At 46.4% G+C, this 14,864-nt stretch overlaps 1 non-coding gene and 1 pseudogene across 1 annotated transcript; one reads left to right on the plus strand and one right to left on the minus strand.

Annotated features, from left to right (window-relative positions):
- The first annotated feature begins 5,387 nt into the window (after positions 1 to 5,387).
- Positions 5,388 to 5,494, plus strand: LOC138989280 (U6 spliceosomal RNA). Its single transcript, XR_011465519.1, has one exon. It is a non-coding gene; the product is annotated as a U6 spliceosomal RNA (small nuclear RNA).
- Positions 5,495 to 12,088: 6,594 nt separating this feature from the next.
- Positions 12,089 to 14,180, minus strand: LOC102276792 (calsequestrin-1 pseudogene; annotated as a pseudogene).
- Positions 14,181 to 14,864: the final 684 nt, after the last annotated feature.

Genomic DNA, 14,864 nt, shown 5'->3' on the forward strand with positions numbered 1-14,864 from the left:
TGGGAGGTGGGATCACCGTGGAGACTGTGGACGTGTGAACCCAGGTTCAGGGTCTGGGAGAGTGTTCACCCTGGAGACTATGGACATGTGACCCTATGAATAGGGTCTACGAGGGGGTTCACCAGGGAAACTGTGGTCATGTGACACTAGGTAAAGGATCTTATGTGGGGTGTAAACATGGAGACTGTAGTCATATAACCCCCGGTGCAGGGGGGAAGGGGGTCACACGGGAAACTGGGTGTGTGATCCCAGGCACATGGTCTGGGAGGGGTTCATCATGGAGACTATGGATATGAAATTCCAGGTATAGGGTCTGGGAGGTGGGGTTACCATGCAGATTGTGTGCAGGTATTTCTGGTTACTGGGTCTGGGTGGTGGGGTCACCCTGAGGACTATGGATATGTGACCCTAAGTGCAGGGTCTGGGGAGGGGGTCTCTCCCTGCATACTGTGGCTGTGTGATCCCAGATGCAGGATCTGGGACATAGGGTCACTCTGGGCATTGTGGACATGTTACATCAGGTAAACGGTCTGGGACGGGGTTACCCTGGAGACTCTGGACATGTTACCCTAAGTGCAGGGACTGGTAAGTGGTGTCACCCAGGACACTGTGGTAATGAGACCTCAGGTACAGAATCTGGACGTTGGTTCATACTAGAAACTGTGGACATGTGATCCCACGTATATGGTCTGGGAGGGAGCCATCCTGGACATTACAGAAATTTGACCCCAGGTACAGGGTCAATAGGGGGTTACCCTGGAGGCTGTTTAGGTGTGACCCCATGTGCAGTTTCTGGGAGGTGGAGTCACACTTCAGACTGTAGATATGTGACCCTGGTCCAGGGTGTGGGAGGGGGTTACCCTGGATCTTGAGGACATGGGACCTTAGGTGCAGGGTCTGGGAAGTGGTGTCATTCTGGGGATTGTGGACATGTTACTCCAGGTGTATGATCTGGGAGGGGTTCACCCTGGAGTCTGTGGATGGGCAACCCTAGGTGCAGGGACTCGGAGGAGATGTCACACTGGGCAGTGTGGTCATGTGGCCCCAGGTACATAGTCTGGAGGTGGTCTCATCCTGGAGACTGTTTATGTGTGACCCCAAGTGCCAAATCTGGGAGGTGAGTCACCCTTTAGACTCTAGACATGTGACCCCAGGTACAGGGTCTGGGAGGTGGGGTTACCCTGGGGACAGTGGACATGTGACCCAAGGTCCCAGGCCTGGGGAGGGGTCTCACCAAGGAGACTGTGGATATATGACCACACATACAGGCTCTGGGAGGGTGTCACCCTGATGAATGTGGACTTGTGAACCTTGTAAGGTTTAGTCACCCTGGAGACTGTGGACGTGTGAACCCAAGTGTGGGGTGTGAGTGGTGTCAACAAGGAGAATTTTGACATGTGACCCCAGGTGCAGGTACTTTGAAGCAGTAAACGTGGAGCCTGTGGATGTGTGAACCCAGAGCAAGGGTCTGGGAGGTGGGGTCACCCTTGAGACTGGACATGCGACCCCAGGTGCAGGGTCTTGAGGTGGATTCACCTTGGCAACTGTGGATATGTGACTCCAGGTTCAGGGTCTTGGAGGACATTCACCCTGCAGAATGTGGACATGTGATCCCATATACAGGGTCTGCAAAGGTGTTCACCAGGGAGACTGTGGCCATGTGACACCTGGTATAGTGTCTGAAAAGGGGTGTCAGCATGGGGACTGTGGACATGTACACCAGGTGCTTGGATGTGGGCTGCACCCTGGAGATTGTGCATGTGTGACCCAGTTTTAGTGTCTGGGATATTTGTCACCCTGGAGATGGTGCACCTTTGACTTCAGGTACAGATTCTGGGTGGTGCTGTCACCCTGGGGACTGTGGAAATGTGACAGCAGGTACAGGGTCTGAGTGATAGGGTCACCCTATGGACTGTGGACATGTGATCCCATGTGAGAGTCTGGAAGGGGGCCTCTGTAGAGACTGGATGTCTTACCATAGGTGCAGGGTCTGGGAGGAGGTCACCATGGACACTGTAGATGTTTGACCCCAGGTACTGGGTCTTGGGGGCAGGATCACCCTGGAGACTGTGGACATGTGACCCCAAGTACAGCGTCTGGGAAGTGGGTTCAACATGGGTAATGTGGACGTTTGACCCAAAGTGTAGGGTCTGGGAAGAGGGCTAACCCTGAAGACTGGACGTGTGATTCCAGATGCATGGTCTGGGAGGGTGTAACCTTGGAAACTGTGGATGTGTGACTCCACATATAGGGTATAGGAGGTGGGGTCACACTTTAGACTGTAGATATGTGACTCAGGTCCAGAGTCACCCTGGAGATTGTGGACATAGGGTCCCAGGTGCAGGGTCTGGGAGATGGCTAACCCTGGAGACTGTGGATGTGTGACCCCAGGCATGGTTTCTGGGAGGGTGTCAGCCTAGACTGTGGACATGTGATCCCAAGTGCAGGCTTTGGGAGAGAGGTCACCCTGGTGACTGGACATATGTCACCAAGTGCAGGTTATGGACAGGAGGGACACCCTGGATACTGTTAAAGTGTGACCCCAGGCACAGGGTCTGGGCATTCCCTCATAGCTCAAAAGCTTCCCCCATAGCTCAGTTGGTAAAGAATCTACCTGCAATGCAGGATACTCTGGTTCACATCCTGGGTCAAGAAGACTTCCTGGAGAAGGGAATGGCAACCCACTCCAGTATTTTCGCCTGGAGAATCCCATGGATAGAGGGACTTCACTGGCTACAGTCCATGGGGTCACAAGAGTCAGACACAACTTAGTGACTAAACCACCACCACTAAGGACTGTTAAGGGGTGAGAGGTTAGTAAACAAAAAGTACATAGACAGAGTCTGGCAGAGGGGGTCACCATGGAGACTGTGTACATGTGACCCCAGGTACAGTGTCTGGAAAGGGGGTCATCCTGGTGGCTGTGGACATGTGACCCCAGGTTCAGGATCTGGAAGGAGGGTCACCATGACCCCAGGTACAGGGTAGGTGACGTACAGGGTAGGTAACATGAGGTCACTGTGGAGACTGTGGACATGTGACTCCAAGTGTAGGGTCTGGGAGGGGTTCACATTGGAGACTGTGGACAAGTGACATGATGTGTACGGTCTGGGTGTGGGGATTACCCTGAAAATGGAAATGTGATGCCAGGTACAAGGTCTGGTAGGTAGGTAACCATGGAGACTGTGAACTTGTGACAACATGTATATGGCCTGAAAGTGGTTAACCCTGAGACTATGTACATGTGACCACAGATTTAGGTTTGTGAGGGAGTGTAAGAGTGTGTGAGGGTGTGAGAGAGAATGTAAGAGTGTAAGGGTGTGCAAGGGAATGTAAGAGTATTCGAGGGTGTGAGGGAGAGTAAGAGTGTGTGAGGGCATGTGAAGGAGTGTAAGAGTGTGCAAGGGTGTGCAAGAGAGTGTAAGAGTGTGTGAGGATGTGCAAAGGGCTGTAAGTGTGTACAAGGAAATATGAGAGTGTGTAAGATGTATGATGAAATGAGAGTGTGTGAGGGTGTGCGAGGGAGTGTCAGAGCATATGAGGGAATGTAATAGTGTGAAAGGGTGTGTGAGGGAGTATAAGAGTGTGTGAGGATGTGTGATGGAATGTAAGAGTGTGCAAGGGTGTGCAGGGGAGGGTAAGAGCATGTGAGTGAGTGTAAGAGGGTGCAAGGGTGTGCAGGAGAGGTGAGGGAGTGTAAGAGTGTGCAAGGGTGTGCAAAGGAGTGTAAGTTTGTCAGGTTGTGCCACGGAATGTAAGAGCATGCAAGGGAGTGTAAGAGTGTGTAAGAGTGTCCAATGGAGTGTAAGGGTGAGTGAGGATGTGCAAGGGGGTGTAAGAGCCTGCAAGGAAGTGTAAGAGCATTTAAGGTTGTGCAAGGGAGTATAAGATCATAATAGGGAGTGTAAGAGTGTGAAGGTTGTGGGAAAGTGTGTAAGAGCATGTGAGGGACTGTAAGAGCATGTGAGGGTGTGCAAGGGAGTATAATAGCATTCAAGGGAGTGTAAAAGTGTGTGATGCTGTGCAAGGGAGTGTAAGAGTCTGCTAGGGTGTGAGATGGAGTGTAAGAGTGTGAGAGAGTGTGCCAGGGAGTATGAGTGTGTGAGGGCGTGTGAGAGAGTGTAAGAGTGTGCTAGGGTGTGAGATGGAATGTAAGAGTGTGAGAGCATGTTCCAAGGAGTTTAAAAGAGATCCCAGGTGCAGGGTAGGTTGGGAGTCACCCTGGAACTAGTGGTCATTTCAAGAATTGTAAGAACATGGGAGAAACTATAAGAATGTGTGAGGGTGTGCAAGGAGTGTAAGAGTGAGCAAGGGAATGTAAGTGTGTGAGGATGTGCAATGGAGTATAAGAGTGTGCAAGGGAGTGTAAGAGTGTGTGATGGTGTGAGGGAGTGTAAGGGTGAATGAGTAAGTGTAAGACTGCAAAGGTGTGCAAGGAGTATAACAGTGTGCAAGGTAGTGGGAGGGAGTGTAATAGTGTGCAAGAGTGTGCAAGTGACTATAAGAGTGACCAAGGGTGTGCAAGAGCAGGCAAGGATGTGCAAGAGTGTGTGATGGTGTGCAAGGGTAGGTGAGGTCATTTGCAGATGTGTAAGGATGTGTGAGAGCATACAGTGATGTGCAAGGGTGTGTGAGATTGGGCGAGAGCATGTGAGGGCATGCGAGAGCAAAAAAGAAGCTCTTTTCATCACAGGAGATTGGAATGCAAAAGTAAGAAGTCAAGAGATACCTAAAATAACAGGAAAGTTAAGCTTGGAGTATAAAATGAAGCAGAGCATAGGCTAACACAGTTCTGCCAAAATAATGCACCAGTAGCAGCAAACACCCTCTTCCAATAACACAAGAAACAACTCTATACATGGATATCACCAGATGGTCAATACTGAAATCAAATTGATTACATTCTTTGCACTTGAAGTTGGAACAGCTCTATACAATCAGCAAAAACAAAACCAGGAGCTGACTGTAGCTAGAATCATGAATTCCTTTTGGCAAAAATTAGACTTAAACTTAGGAAATTAGGGGAAACCACTAGGTCATTCAGCTATGACCTAAATCAAATCCCTTACGATTATACAGTGGGAGTGACAAATAGATTCAAGAAATTAGATCTGGTAGACAGAGTGCCTGAAGATTGTACAAGAGGTGGTGATCAAAAGCATACCAAGAAAAAGAAATGCAAAAAGGCAAAATGGTGGTCTGAAGAGGCCTTATAAATAGCTGTGAAAAAAAGAGAAGCAAAAGGCAAAGGAGAAAAGGAAAAATATACCCATTTGAATGCAGAGTTCCAAAGAAGAGCAAGGAGAGAGAAGAAATCCTTCTTAAATGAGCAATGCAAAGAAATAGATGGAAAAAAATAGAATTGGAAGGATTAAAGATCTCTTCAAGTGCTCGCTTCAGCAGCACATATACTAAAATTGGAATGATACAGAGAAGATTTGCATGGCCCCTGTGCAAGGATGACATGCAAATTTGTGAAGCATTCCATATTTTTAAAACCTCGAATAGCCAAAGCTATCTTGAGAAAGAAGAATGGAACTTGAGGAATCAACCTGCCTGACTTCAGGCTCTACACAAAGCTACAGTCATCAAGACAGTATGGTACTGGCACAAAGACAGAAATATAGATCAATGGAACAAAATAGAAAGCAGAGATAAATCGATGCACCTATGGACACCACATCTTTGACAAAGGAGGCAAGAATATACAATGGATCAAAGACAATCTCTTTAACAAGTGGTGCTGGGAAAACTGGTCAACCACTTGTAAAAGAATGAAACTAGAACACTTTCTAACACCATACACGAAAATAAACTCAAAATTGATTGAAGATCTAAATGTAAGACCAGAAACTATAAAACTCTTAGAGGAGAACATAGGCAGAACACTTTCCGACATACATCACAGCAGGATCCTCTATGACCCGCCTCCCAGAATATTGGAAATAAAAGCAAAAATAAATAAATGGGATCTAATTAAAATTAAAAGCTTCTGTACAATAAAAGAAACTATAAGCTAGGTGAAAAGACAGGCTTCAAAATGGGAGAAAATAATAGCAAATGAAGCAACTGACAAATCACTAATCTCAAAAATATACAAGCAACTCCTGCAGCTCAATTCCAGAAAAATAAATGACTCAATCAAAAAATGGGCCAAAGAACTAAACAGACATTTCTCCAAAGAAGACATACAGATGGCTAACAAACACATGAAAAGATGCTCAACATCACTCATTATCAGAGAAATGCAAATCAAAACCACAATGAGGTACCATTTCATGCCAGTCAGAATGTTGGCTATCCAAAAGTCTATAAGCAATAAATGCTGGAGAGGGTGTGGAGAAAAGGGAACCCTCTTACACTGTTGGTGGGAATGTAAACTGGTACAGCCACTGTGGAGAACAGTGTGGAGATTCCTTAAAAAACTGGAAACAGAACTTCCTTATGACCTAGCAATCCCACTGCTGGGCATACACACCAAGGAAACCAGAATTGAAAGAGACACATGTACCCCAATGTTCATCGCAGCACTGTTTATAATAGCCAGGACATGGAAGCAACCTAGATGTCCATCAGCAGATGAATGGATAAGAAAGCTGTGGTACATATACACAATGGAGTATTACTCAGCCATTAAAAAGAATAAATTTGAATCAGTTCTAATGAGGTGGATGAAACTGGAGCCTATTATACAGAGTGAAGTAAGCCAGAAAGAAAAACACCAATACAGTATATTAATGCATATATATGGAATTTAGAAAGATGTAACGACAACCCTGTATGTGAGACAGCAAAAGAGATACAGATGTATAGAACAGTCTTTTGGACTCTGTGGGAGAGGGCGGGTGGGATGATTTGGGAGAATGGCATTAAAACATGTAAAATATCATATAAGAAATGAATCGCCAGTCCAGATTCGATGCAGGATACAGGAAGCTTGGGGCTGGTGCACTGGGATGACCCAGAGGGATGGTATGGGGAGAGAGGTGGGAAGGGGTTTCAGGATGGGGAACATGTGTACACCTGTGGTGGATGCATGTTGATGTATGGCAAAACCAATACAATATTGTAAAGTAAAAATAATAATAATAATAATAAAATAAAAAATAATGATGATATCTACTAAGTGTTCTAGATATACTAAATCATTTCCTTTAATGTTCAAAGCTACTTAATGAGTTTTCAACTAAAAAAGATGCACAACTTGAGAGCTGCAAGTTAAATTTTATTGGGGGCAAAATGAGTACTTCAGCCCAGGAGGCTGAGAGATTGCTCCAAAGCAGCAATACAGTAAGGTCAATATATAAGGTTTTGATGAAGAGGGAGTTCAATACCATGGAGCACTCATTTTACAAAAGGTTTTTTTGTTAGTCATGAGGATCTGGTGTCACCATGAAGGTATTTAGTGCTTCTCTAGATATGAGATGCAAGGATTGAGATCATAAAATCTGTCCCTAAAAACATCCAACTATCTAAAGACCTGTCTCACCAGATTCCCTGGAGAACAGAGTGCCTCACTCTGCCCTGAGCTTCCTCAAGGGTTACTTCAGGTCAACAGCTATAGCATCACAGGATTCAATCTCCATAAAGTTAGATGGCAAATGCTTTTGTTGTTCAGTCATTGACAATGCTCTTGGTAAGTACCAATTTGTAGTTGACAGATTCTAGTACTAGCCTACTTTTGAAGTGAGGAAAGGAGAGTCAGTAATTACCCAATGTGCTATAGAAAGTGCAGGCACCTCAGAGGTCTGCTCTGTGCTTAAGGAACAGGAAGTCACTGCCAGCTCCTCCATACTCAGTCATACAGTCATCTTTCCAGCTTTCATCATAAGTAGAAATTCATCTGCTTCATCTTCTCTGACCAGTAAGCTCCCTACATCTTTCCCTTCTCAATAATATCTAAATAAATATGAGAATATATGTGACTTGGGGTATGAATTTCCCTTTTTAGTATTCAAAAAGACTCTTCTGCAATAAAGACAGAAAATAAATTGGTAGAGTTCAGATGCATGGTTCAGAGGACAGTCTCCTTTGCATCCATCTCAAGGAGATTTAATGTTGTTCATCTCTGGACTTCATGAGTTTTAGTCACAGTTTCACAGAATTGTTTGTGACTGCACCCTGGCTTCATTGGGAACAGCCATCCTGAGTTGCCTTATATCAGGAAGCCTGCTGGGAAATTTATCCAAATGTCCTCCAAGGAAGACAAAGTTCTGAAGACACATATCAGTGTTGTGGGAAAAGAGTCCAGCCTGATGGAGAGCAGCCAGATAGAAGCCCTGAAGGCCAGACTCCTCTACCAGGATATTTGCAGGGCAGCCCAGCATCTCAACCATTTCCTTCTAAAAGGAAATGCCCACAAAGAGCTTTTCAAGCCTCATGTCCTGGCCCTCAGGGATATGGCCCAGCAAGTCTGCATTAAACTCATATTCCTGCACCCAGTGGATTATGGGAGGAAAGCAGAAGAGCTGCTCTGGAGGAAAACATGCTCTGATGTGGCTCTGCTGCTGCTGAAGACCAACAGAAAGCACATGGACACCTCTGAATAGTGGGAAGGCCCCCTGTGGGTGCATCTGAATGGCAGCCTTGGGTTCTATGAATACCTCTTCCTGTTCCTGCGGGAGCATTACAAACTGGATTTATGGAGGTTCATCGGCTGGCCTCACAACGCCATCCATTTCATCGGCTGCAAGAGAGAAGGTCTTTCATTAGAGGAAGAGATGGCCTGGGCACGAATGGCCTGCCACTGCTGCCTGCTGTACCTGGGAGACTTGTTCTGCTTTCAGAATGAGTTCCTGGCCCTGCCCACAAAGGACCTGGAGGAGAGGTGTTATTATCAAGCCCTGTCAGTGGCACCCCATATGGGCATGTGCTTCAACCAGCTGGGAGCTCTCACAGGGAGCAAGTACTATAACATGGAAGCCACATACTTCTACCAGCACTGCCTCCACTCAAAGTGCCTTTTAAAGGAGGTGTCCTTATCAAATGACTCTACCAAAATGCAGGAAAAAGATACAGTGGGCTGAAGAGGTACCAGGGGAAGAAGCTCTGTCCCAGCCAGAGGCGGTGTTGGGATAACAAAAGGTTAGCTTCCTCTACCTTCAGAATCTCTTTCAGCCTCAGAGGAAATTCAAAGCCACCAGGCTTGTGGCCCTGTGCCAGCTGGTTCTGGGAGACTTCCGTCTCTGTCTTTCCTATCAGCCCTGCCCATCCGACCTGAGCCAGGCTTGCAGAGAGAAAAAGCCCACAAAAGGCTACCAGTTCCTCCCCAACCTCCTCATCTTCCACACGGTGGTCCTCTGCCTCATGAGCGTGCACAGCCTGAGGACAGCAGGCTCCAAGCCTACAGGTCAGCGGTCACCTTCACTATGAACTTTTCTCTCATTTAATTCAACATGTGACACCACGCCTCCAGGCTGAGCTTGAGAAAGGGAAGCTGACTCCAGAGGTGGACATCCCCAGGGACAAGGAAGACCAACAGAAGATGGAGGCTGGGAAGGATCGTTGAGACCCTCCAGCCCCCTGCCCTGGGACCCACCACAGCCAATCTCAGAAAAACCACAGGTCATCTCACATTTTCAGTGGGAGTGACAACCCAGAAGCCAGTTATCATTCTTGCTGTGACTGGGATGAGATAGGTGAAGATAAAAACACATCCTTATGCTCACAAGTCAGCTCAGAAGTCAGCAGTGAAACCACTTATTCAGACACAACTGATGAAGAGTAAAGTGGTTCCCTGAATGCCCCTCCTGGGGATAAGCTGAAGATGTGTCAACCTCCCAGTTAACTCCTAGAACAACCAGTTCTGCTAGCCTATCAGCCCAGTTGAGTCACAAGCTCCCAGTCAAACATGACTTTCACTTCACTGCTGTCTTCAGCAAGTTTCCTGACATCTCAGAGTTCTGCCTCCAGCAAAGCATCTATCACAGAGGACCATGTGAGCAGCTGTCTTGAGACAGAGCCTCCTGCTGGCTGCAACTCAGGGCAGAAAGCCTCCATCAGCCAACCCTGCCACAATCTCCAGATCATTCAGAAGAAACTGCAGGTCCTTTCTGCAGCAGGGCTGCAGTCATGGTCAAGGTGAACCTGGGCTGGCCCCATGCCAACTGCAGCCTCCTCACCACACATCAGCAGAGCCTGCTCAGCCTGTGGGACCACCTGTCCATGCTGCTGAACCTGCTGCCCTCCGTGTGAGACCTGCAGCAGCCAGGCCTGAGCCTGTCCCACCATCTCTGTGAGCTACTACAGAGCTGCAAGGGCCCACACTTTCCCCAGTTCCTGCACCTCCTGGAGGACATTGCCCTGGGCCAGCACTCACTGCAGCAGGCTTCCCAGGAGAGGGTGGGCTCGGAGCAGGACCCAGCTCCACTCAACTTCCAGGATGAAGCTGCTGTTTCCTCGGAAACTTTGGCCACTTTGCCATGACACTCCCTGGACAGTTCTGAGGTGCAACTCTCATTCAGGGGTCTTTGTGAGCACTGGGTTTGAAGGACCAGACAACTCATCTCAGCAGTTTCTAGAGAAAACTTCCAGGATCAGATCTTTCAAAGACATAGTGCAACTGTGGCTTTAACATGAGGTGGTGCTGCTGGAGAAGACTCTCAGGCACATCCAGATTCAGTCAGCTTTGACCCCTTATGTGTTCCCTGACCCCCAGGCTCTCTGTGAGCACCTGCCAGTCATCTGGCAGCTTGCCACTGGTGGTCAGCTCCTCCTCATTGTACCCAACATTGTGGTGGACATATTGCATATCCTGAGAAGGGAGGACAAGCAGGCGTCAGCAGACATAACCTTCCTAGAGGGGGAGCTGAAGAGAGGCAACAAGTACCTTCTCTGCCAGTCCTTTGTGTCTGTGATGTTGGTGAAACCCAGGATGACCAGGCAAGTCTCTGATGCCTGGGACCTCTGTAACATTCTGGACTTGTGCAGAGGTCTGCTGCACTCATCCTGGCCTGGGACCCCCGACCACAATAGCATGATCACCATCCTCATGGGCATCTGTTTAGACAACCCTAGGAATTTCTCATACCACCTGCCGCTGGCTCTGGGGACGGCAACTGAAGCTGGTGTGGAAGTCAAGGACATCCTGCACTTCTACAGGAAGTGGAAGATGGTCAGCTAACATGGTCACATCTCCTTACTTTCTCCCTCAGCACTTACACATCAAACTTAGTCTGTTCACCTCTCTTGTTCACACCTAATGTTAAAGGTGGCCATTATGTAAACTCATATCTGTATCTACATACCTATGGGTAGAGTCTCAATATACCATTGCCCAGTGGCCTTCACATTACCTTCTTTGTCATCTTGGCTTGATATCTCTAGATTAAACTAACTCATTATTTTGTGTTTTTTTGGTAAAGCAGCAACTTAAGAAGGTGTTTCTGAGTCCCCACTCAGATGGTGGAACTGTAATTTGTTTTGTGCTTTTTTTTTTGTTTTGTTTTTTGCTTTGCTCTGTTTTGTGACATGAAACTTTTTAATGATTAAAGTATCATTAATGTGATGGATCATGCCTATTATGTAAGGTTGGCTTTGCCATCTATGAAATCTCAATAAGTGAAAAGTTAAAATTTTTTTAAAAAGAAAATAAATTGGTAGAAGAAATTCAGAGTATTAAATAGTTTTTTAATGTTGCGCCAGATCCTTTACCGAGGTCTCTCATTTGACCCAAATACATTAACAAGAGATTGCTAAAGTTCAGCCCCAAACACAGTACTCTCTCATTCCTCTGGCCAGGGATAGGACAATCAGAAGGATAGAGGACTTGAGTAAGTAAGAAAGAGTTGCTCAGATGGAGGGAACAGAAGAGATAGGGATGCATAGATATGGCAAGAGGGGAATCACAAGAAAGCATGTAGGGAGTGATGGAAGAAACAAATAATTGATACAGGGACGTAGTGGGACAGGAAACAGAAGTCAGAGAAGATAGCTGAGCTGGTGTGTCGGGAAATCTCAGCACCTAGCATATAGACCCCAACAAGCCCCATGGCAGAGGATGACCTAGTTAGTGTCCCTGGAGGAGCTCAGGGAAGGAGAGGGGAGCAGGAGGAGAGTGGGTGGGGCCGGGAGATGGCTGCCATGGCAACTAGTCGTTGTTGTCGTCATCGTTGTCATTGTCGTCGTCATCGTCATCGTCCTCTGTGTTGATCTCACCCTCCAGCACATCCTCCAGCCATTCCTCCAGCTTCTCGGCAGAGGGCAGGTCCTCCTCATCATCCATTTCCATCTATATGCTGTCCGCGTCAGTAACACTGATGACTCCTATTTATGGGGCTGACAAGTCAATGTTAAATGTCTTCTCCCAGTATGGAACCAGCAGGGGGAAGTCATCAGGGTCAATCCAGATGATGCTTAGGTCAGGATTGTCCGTGTTATCTTGGGCCACGGCCTTGAGTGTCTCTAAGAACTCATAGCCATCAGTATCAGCTTCCTCTGCAAAGGCCACAATATGGATTCCATCCACATCTTCCTCCCAAGTCTCGTACATACTCTCAGGCTTCAGCTTCCTCAGGGTTGATCTTTTGTGTACCTCCACGAAGTTGATGATCTCCTCTTCACTGTTGGGCTTATCTGGGATGGTCACAGGCTCTTCCATGAAGGCCTTGTAGAAATCAATTTCATTTAGCTTTAGGGTCAGCTTCTTTGCCACCTTGCTGTCGAAGGTGGTGAAGAAGGGGATGTAGGGATGGAACTCCTCCACTGCATCCTCGTAGGCTTTGTAATGCTCTGAGTCCTTGTTCTTGAAGTAGCCAATGAGTTTGTTATCATCTTCAATATTCTCAAATGCCTGCAGCTTTCATTCACCCTCAATCAATTCCACAGGGTCCACTAGGACATCAAGCAGAGACTCCACCAGGGTGTCAGCAGAAAACTCACCATCATACTCAATGACTTCATCCCCCTTGAAAACATAAATTCTGTCCTCTTCAGTCAGTCCTCCACTGCCTCTTAGCCCCTACATCCCTGAGGTCCAACCCCCTGGATTTAGCCTAGGTGGTTAGTCTTGCCCCAGGGGCTCTCCAGAGAGAAAGAGGTCAGAGGCAGGTGCTAGGGGAGGACAAAGGGACATACAGACTCTAGCAAGATATCTCCCTTTCTCTATCTTCCATAACTAAGGATAGATATTCCTTTTACCACCTCTGAGAACTCTGGCTGCTAATTCCTAGCCTGGGACCTTTAACCTCCAGAGTATTAAATCTTGACAAAACTTTGAACATGTAATTATTTTTATCTTTATGTTCATAACAAAACTTTTTTCAAAAAATCACTTGAAAATGAATATTCTCTTTCAATTTTGAATTGAAAGAAGATAGCAAATAAGTGGAGCATATACCAGAGTGGGTAAAATTATATTTAATCTTTTGCTAAGTAATATTGATACACTACCAGATAAAAATGCACATCTTTGAATCATTTTTCAAATATAACAAACAAGAATTAAAATAGATTGTAAAATCAATTCATAGACTACTTTAACCTAAATGGATACTCTTTTTCAAGGAAATTAATTTTTCAGGTGGTGTATTCACTAATTACATTATGTTCCCCTGGTGGCTCAGTGGTAAAAAATTTACCTGCCAATGCAGGAGGTGCAGGTTCGATCCCTGGTTCAGGAAGAGCCTCTGGAGGAGGAAATGGCAACCCACTTCAATAGTCTTGCCTGGAAAATCCCAGGGAGAGAAGGGCCTGGCAGGCTACAGTCCATGGGTCACAAAGAATCAGACGATTTAGCGATTGAGTATGCAAATATGTAAGAGGTTTATTTCCCCTATTAATACAATTTAAGGTTCTTCTATGTCTAAATATCCAGGAATAAGAATTTTTTTTTAGTTCAAAAACTAAATAAAGTCTATGTTTTACTTTAAAAAAAAAATAAGAAAATGCTATCTGTCCTACAGTTCCTTTTGTTACCAGATTTGCCACTGGCTTTTACTTCAGTGAAAAACTATGAACTGACACTTTATTGAATGTACTCTGTTACATAAGAAAAGAAAATACTTCAACACACGTACAGAAGATTCCATCAAATGTAAAATATTTAGTTTGAAGCCTTTACACAGCTACCTGGGGACACCCATTCAGTGAGCCTGAAGTGTCTGCATCCATCTGACTTCCAGGTAGACTATAATCATACCTCCTTCCCAACGGCTTTCACTGGTAGCCTGTGCAAGGTTCATTGTGGGTGAGGGATTGCAGAAAAGTTAAGAAGGTGGGGCTGTTTCTAAATAATAACACATGATTCTTACCTCTGAAAGTGAATGGACTGTTTCCTAGGTTGCTGGAGGATGTTAAGATGAGGTGGACAATGTTATCTGTCAAGCTGAACAAGCAGGGAAACAAAACCCTTTCTCCCAAGTCATTGGGCCTAACATTTAACCACACCCCAATCAGAGTGAGACGCTGTCACATGACAGAGGGGACCCCGCCCTCTGATAGGAACGTGCTAAAAGAGTGGCTCTGGCTGGGAGCTAAGAGTCCGCAAAGACCCCAGGCCTGCTGGAGCTACTTCACGGCTGGTTCTGCTGGCAGTTCTTGTCTAAACTGGGAAGCGTGAGGTCTTTTCCTTAAAACGCATCATAAATAATTAAGAACTTCCTCAGCACGCACAGGGATGCCTTCCTGACTGTGATAGTTATGTTCCTAACGAGCTGCCGCGAATCTGAATTTCTGCAAGTGTCATGTGCAAGTGTAAACTCATAATTCAGTTCAGTCGCTCAGTCGCATGCCAGGCCTTCCTGTCCATCACCAACTCCCAGAGTCCGCCCAAACCCACGTCCATTGAGTCCGTGATGCCATCCAACCATCTCATTCTCTGTTGTTCCCTTCTTCTTCTGCCCTCAATCTTTCCCAGCATCAGGGTC

This window comes from Bos mutus, chromosome 9 (assembly GCF_027580195.1).
Source record: "Bos mutus isolate GX-2022 chromosome 9, NWIPB_WYAK_1.1, whole genome shotgun sequence".
In the NCBI taxonomy this organism is placed as follows: Eukaryota; Metazoa; Chordata; class Mammalia; order Artiodactyla; family Bovidae; genus Bos; species Bos mutus.